The 7,199-nt window shown below is 40.8% G+C and overlaps 1 non-coding gene across 1 annotated transcript; it reads left to right on the forward strand.

The window, feature by feature from the left end:
* The first annotated feature begins 1,756 nt into the window (after nt 1–1,756).
* On the forward strand, nt 1,757–1,863 carry LOC131217919 (small nucleolar RNA R71). Its single transcript, XR_009157503.1, has one exon. It is a non-coding gene; the product is annotated as a small nucleolar RNA R71 (small nucleolar RNA).
* The last annotated feature ends 5,336 nt before the right edge of the window (nt 1,864–7,199 follow it).

Here is a 7,199-nt window from a genome sequence, read left to right on the forward strand (position 1 = left end):
ATCAAGCATGGCCCCCGTCTCCTTAATCATGTCATCATCAAAATCATGGGAGTGGGCTAGGCACATCTCTAGAGGGTCAGAGGAAAAGGTCAAAAGTATTTTATCTTCCACGAAAGAGTCAATTATGTTAATGTCATAGAAATCGTCTCATTCTTTAATTGTTTGCCTATTTTGAAAAAGTTATTCAATTCCAATGTCATATTCCCAAAAGACATACTCATGACTCCATTCCTACAATTAATGATTGCGTTTGAAGTGGAAAGGAATGGGTGACCAAGAATCATGGAAATTTGAGTGCTCATGTTACTGATGGGTTGCGTATCTAGGACGATAAAATCTACCGGGTAGTAGAATCTGTCAACCTGTACCAACACATCCTCAATTACCCCCCTTGGTACATGAACTAAGCGATTAGCAAGTTATAGTGTGGTTAGGGTGGGTTTCAATTCACCCAAACCTAACTATTTGTAAACTGCGTAAGGGATCAAATTTATGCTCGCTCCTAAGTCAAGAAATGTGTGCTCAATTCGGTAGTTCCCAATTACATAAGCGACGGTTGGGCTACCAAGATCTTTGTATTTCTATGGCACATCTTCCTTTAGGATGAAACTCACTTTTTCAATTAAAAAGATTTTCTTTTGAATATTTTACTATATTTTGGTCGTACATAAGTCTTTCAGAAATTTGGCATATGAAGGTATTTGTTTAACCGCGTCCAATAGAGGGATGTTGACCTTTACTTATTTCAACACGTCTAGAATGTCCTGAGAGTTAGAGAGAGATTTTGGTGCAATCAACCGTTGGGGGAATGGTGCAATCAGCTTGCCCTGAAGTTCTGGTTCTAATGCTTGTGGAGCAATGCTAGGTCTATCTTTGTTGTCCTTTTCCGGGTCCTTAGGCTTTTCAACCCTAACTAAAATAGTTTTGTCAATGGTTATCCCACTCCTAAGAGTGGTGATAGATTTAGCTTGCTCCGTCTGATTTGAAGAGATGGGATCACTTATCTCATATTGCGGTTTGGGATTGGGGAGAGGTTGAGCAAGAAGTATCCCCTTTCCTCCAATTGCTAATTGTGACTCTATCCTTTGAACAGACGATGCAAGCATTCCAATCGCTGATTTGATATCCTGGATTGTTTGTGCCGAATTCTGATTAATTAGCTCTTGGTCTTAAATATGTTTTAGAACCGGATCCTCTTGAGGTTTCCCTTGATTTGGAATTTGATTGAAGAAACCTTGAGGGGTAGCATTTTGTCCATTCCTCCAACTAAAGTTTGGATGATTTCTCCAACCAGGAGTGTATGTGTTGGAGGTAGGTCCATTGAAAGGTCTTTGGTAATTGTTCACGGCATTAGATTCCTCATTCAACACCTCTCGAAAGATAAGTATTATTGGACAATTTTTAGTTGTGTGAATGTTGCAAGCACAAATACTGCAAACAGTTTCCTTAACCTTATCCTTCTTTAGTTCCATGGTCTTAAATTTCCTTATGAGATTAGTCATTTTAGCATTGATATCATCATCCTCTTTCAGAAGGTATAATCTGGCCCTTTCCTTTGATTTAGTGGGGCTTAGAAGTAGTACTTGATTTTGAGTATGTGTCCCATGATTGTGCGTTTTCAACAAGTCTATCCAAATAATCCCACACATCATTGACATTTTTATTCATGAATTTCCCATTGCACATAGTCTCAACCAATTGGTGCATGGAAGATGTCAGACCATTATAGAAAAAATGTGTAATGCACCACGTTTCAAAACCATGTTGTGGGCATGAACTGACAAGATCCTTGAACCACTCCCAACATTGGAAGCATGTTTCATCCTCCTTTTGGGCGAAGTTCATGATTGACTTTCTAAGAGTGTTCGTTTTATGATGTGGAAAAAATTTCTTTATAAACTCCCTTATCACGTCATTCCACATGCCAATAAATCAGGGACGTAGTGAATGCAACCACGTCTTAGCCTTTTCTTTCAAAGAAAAGGGAAAGAGTTTCAGCCTGACCGTGTCCTCAGATACGTTATGAAAGTATAAAGTGGCTATAATCTTATCAAACTCTTTCAAGTGTAGATATGGACTTCAAGATTCAAGTCTATAAAATTTTGGAAGGAGTTGGATCACCCCTGGCTTAATATCCATATGTCTCGTATTTTCTGAAAAAATCATGCATGAGGGCGTGCTCACCCTTACTGGTTGCAAATAGTCTCACAAAGTACAAGGCGGGGGTACTTGATGCACCTCATTCTTATCCTGGACTTCCTCAACCTAAGGTTGAGGTTGTCTTCCCGGTTCATTGACTAGCTGATTTTCAGCCATAACCTCAATTAATTTTGAGGATCTTAAGTGGTGTCTAATCTTGTGATGGATAGATAACCCCTTAACCAGTCCTCCTTCACTCAAAAGACGTAAAGTGTTGGCACGGATCCACTTGAGCATAAAACACTCTCAGCCCTCAATTTCATATTCTAAACTAAACCTAAAAGAAAGAAGAGAAATAGAAAGAGAGAGAGAGAGAGAGAGAGAGAGAGAGAGAGAGAGAGGGAATTAAAAAGAAGTTACCAAATTAGAAGTTCCTAAATTAAGATCCTGTAAAACAAAACAAAGCAGGTCAGTTTCTAAAAATAGAAATTCTAAAATTAAAAAGTTTCTAAAAAAAAAAAGAAAGATAAGTTAGTTTCTAAAATAATTCAAAAAACCCTAATCTTAAAAATAGAAACTAGAAAAACCTTAATCTTAAACTAATTACAAAACTAATTAATCTCAAAAAAATGCAAATTTTAGTCCCAGGCAACGGGGCCAAAAACTTGTTCACAACCCTAAGTGTAGGGTCGCGATGTAGTAATAATCTCGGTGAGACCGAGGTCGAATCCACAGGGACTAATCTTGTGTGTCTTCTGAAAGCGACTAGAACTAGAACTAGAAGAAGATGTTTATCTAAATCCAAATTAATTGAGAGAATAATTGTGAATTATTTAACTAAAACTTGTAAATTCAAAGGTGGGAAACTAGGGTTTCCAAGGATCCACTTGTAGCTTCTCAGGATGCAACCTTGCTTGATTCAAGGACGAAGAGATTTGTCAGATCTCTGAACTTCTCAAGGATCTAATCATTAATGGATGAGAGTTGTGAGGATTTGGAAGTGATTCCATCACCTAACCATGCCCAGGAGATAAGGCAAACAACATGATCTACCAATCACACAATTAATTATAAGAGAATTGTAAAGGTTAAGAAGGATTCCATCATCCTACCATGCCCAACGGACGATGGTGAACAACAAGATCTCCTAATTTCACAATCTCAATTTAGGAAAAGAAGATATCTCAAGTTATCACAAATCTATTATAATTTGAGTCACAACAAACTATTAAAAACTAAAAATATTCCTTCACAATCAAACTAGAATCCAAGAGAGTTCAATAAAACATGAATCAAAACAAACAAAACATCCCAATCACATTACAAGCTTCACCTCTTAGCCCTACCTAAGAGGTTTAGCCAACCATAGACATGATTGAACTAGAAACTCTTAAGAAAAGTATAAAAACAACTAAGGAAAGGGAAGAAAAACTCTTGGAGACAGCTTCTCCACGCTCTTGCTCCTCTCCTCAAACCCTAGATGATGCCTAGGGATGCCCTAGGGACCCCTATTTCTAGTTTTAGGCCTTAAACTTTCGCACCAAGTGGAAATTTTCAGAAACCGTCTCAAATTTACGCAATCCATGCAAAAATTGCATAACGCTCGACTGGTCATGGGACGTCCTTGACCGGTTGAGGGTCTCCTTCGATTAGTCGAGCAGGGCGGGGATTTTGAGATTTTACTCGCTGGAGTTCAAGTCGAGACACCTTTGACCGGTCGAGCAGAGGCCAAGACTAGTCTAGCCGGAGCCAGGACTGGTTGTGCGTAGCCAGATCTAGTCAAGCCAAAGCCTGGAATAGACAAGGATCACCGAATTTCACTTCAAAACTCCAATTTTCTTCATTCTTGACTTGGTTTTCTTGGATCTTCAATATGTGCATTCTTCATTCTTGGTCTTAAAAGATCCATTCTTGACTTTGGTGTTTCTTAAGCGTTAAATCTATGCTTTTAACATCATTTTCAATCTAAGCTCTTAAATTCACAATGCAAGACAAACATGATTAAAATAGAACATTAAGCATTATCATGTTCATAAAACCAAGTAATAGATGGGGTCCAATATGCAATATTTAACCCTCAACACCTGCTCATATCAAGTATGGGCTTAAGAATAAGGGATGGGCTCCTCACCTGCTCCATCCCGTAGTAAACTAGGCTTCCCTAAGGGGGCCTGATAAACACAAGGTGGGCCCTACAATGCACGGTGGAAGCATAATCCAAAATGGGGACCCAACAGTTTGGGTTAGCCCAATAAAGTGAGATGGGTCATACTAATAACAATGGGGGCCCAACGATTTGGGTTAGCCCACACAATGGAGATGAGAATGGACCTAACAATGGGCCCTAGGGAGTATTACAATGTGGACATTTAACCACCATTGCTCTTATAATGTAGACATTTAACCATCATTGCTCCCAAGGTGTGGCCCATTAGAATCTATCGTATAATGGGCGCCCATAGGCCTTATTCTAGCTAGGAGATGGATGGGCATCGAATCATTATCACATACATCATGGTGGAATCACACATCACAATTGGGCCTCATCACATTGACCTCATATGCACTACAATAGGCCTCACACAAGGGCCTCATATACATCACAATGGGCCTCACACACATCATATTGGGCCTCACACTAGGGCCTCATATACATCCCAATGGGCCTCACACAAGGGCCTCACACACATCATATTGGGCCTTACACAAGGGCCTCATATACATCACATTGGGCCTTATCACATAGGCCTCACATACATCATATTGGGCCTCATACAAGGGCCTCATATACATCATATTGGGCCTCACACAAGGGTCTCACATACATCACAATGGGCCTTACCACATGGGCCTCACATATATCACAATGGGCGTCACCACATGGGCCTCACATACATCATGGTGGGTCCCTTGGGTCAACCCCTATGGCCCAGCAAAATAGATAGACAACATGCATATAAAACACATACAACATGGTGGGCCTGCACAGTGTAGATGGGCCCCACCAAACGGACAGTGTGGATGGAATACATGCAGTAGGGCAGGCCCTACACATACAGCAGGTGGGCCCTGCGTGTACAGTAGATGAACCCTGCACGTCTAGCAAACGGACAAATGGTGTGGAATGAAACACATACATCATGTGAGCCCATCGTCCATGGCCAGACGGTGTGGATAGAATACATACACCAAGGTGGATCCCATCGTCTAGAGATGCTGAACGGTAAGGATATAAACATATACATCAAGTGGATCCACATGTGTGGCCCACCAGTCCAGCAAAATGGACGGACAGTGTGAATACAACACTTACATCATGATGGGTCCTACCATCCATGTGATGTACAGTGTGGATATACAACACATATATCTAGTGGGCCCCACGTCCAAATTACTGGACGGTGTGGATGCAACGCATTTATCAAGGTGGGGTCCACATCCCACGTGATGGATGGACGGCATGGATAGGATCCAGCTAATATTTGCATTTTCCCTTCAACAGGGTCTGCCCAAAACGGGTAGCAAGTGGACAGCAAGGCGGGCCTCGGTTGGATAGCGAGTGCATCCCACTTGGTGGACGACATGGATAAAAATACATACATCATAGGTGGGTCATTCAATCAGGGGAGAGAGAGAGAGAGAGAGAGAGAGAGAGAGAGAGAGTCGAGTGGTGAAGGGAGGGGCTCCGCCACTATGACCTCACCCTTAGAAATACAATACATACATCAAATGAGTCTCAATCCTTGTGGGCCCACAAATCATCAAAATCAATGGTGGAAATCCCTTTCCTACCAACAATAAAGATTCACCCATCGATTATACTTGTTCTTGGTTCTTGTAGATGCTAAGTTCTTTGGCTTCTTCTTTGATGGAGGATGATGAAGATTGAAGGGTTAGGATGAGAGATTTGGGGTAGGGAGTGGGCCACAAACTTGGCTATCCTTGGAGCTTCTCTAGCTTAGACGATTGGTCTCTTTGGTTGCTTGGAAATGGTAGAGAGAATGAGAGGGAAAGGGGATGTGATGGAATGAAAAGGGATAGGTTGTGTAAGAGAGGAATGGGTGTATGTAAGAGAGAGTTGACTTTGGGGATGGCTTGTGTAAGAGAGGGATGGGTGTAATGGGTTGTACTTGACTTGCACTTGATTGATTCATGTGATATATTGGGTAAAGATTCTCTCAGGATTCGTAATGCGCGGCATTTTCTCGAAATATACGCGGGCCTGGGTATCGTATTGGTGTGTAAGTCACATCGTTGGAACTGCGGCGACAACACGGTCACTAAGGTACAATTTTCAAGTCGAGTTGACTCTGATCTATGGGATGTGATTTAGGGTCGCACGTAAATGCTCACTATAGGTCATGGGTTGCCGGAATTCGACGGGAAGGATCGTGGAATCCTAAGGAATGAAATGGTCACTAGGACACAAGCCTGACAAAGGTTGTTCAACCTAAAATCTTAAGTGAGGGTTGTCTTACAACTCAATTGAAATCAAGATTTCAATAACTATTGTTGTTGTGAATTTATTTTTCGAATTGATTATCAAAAATTGGTTTAGTCCTATTCACCTCCCCCTCTAAGACATATGTAGCTCTACTTACAGTATGTCATTAACATACAGTACTAAGATAATGAACTTTCCATCACTCAGTGTCTTTAAATATATACAATGATCAAATTTACTCCCAATAAACCTCTGACTTACCATGAAAGAATTAAACTTTTTATACCACTGCCTAGGTGACTATTTAAGGCCATACAACATCTTCTAATTCCATATCCAGGAATACAGTGTTCACATCCATTCGTTTCAGTTTGAGATCATATTGGGTAACCAGTACCAACATGAATCTGATAGATACTTCACCACAAGTGTGAATATCTCAGTGAAGTCGACACCTTCTCTCTGAGCATATCCCTTCGCTACCAACTATGCTTTATATCTATCATGTTTCTTCTTGAAGATCCACTTGCACCTAATTGCTTTTCAGTCGACGAGAAGCTCTACTAGCTAGTATATCTCATTTTGTGCAGGGATTCGATCTTATCATTCATAATTA

This window comes from Magnolia sinica, chromosome 10, assembly GCF_029962835.1.
Source record: "Magnolia sinica isolate HGM2019 chromosome 10, MsV1, whole genome shotgun sequence".
NCBI classification, from domain to species: domain Eukaryota; kingdom Viridiplantae; phylum Streptophyta; class Magnoliopsida; order Magnoliales; family Magnoliaceae; genus Magnolia; species Magnolia sinica.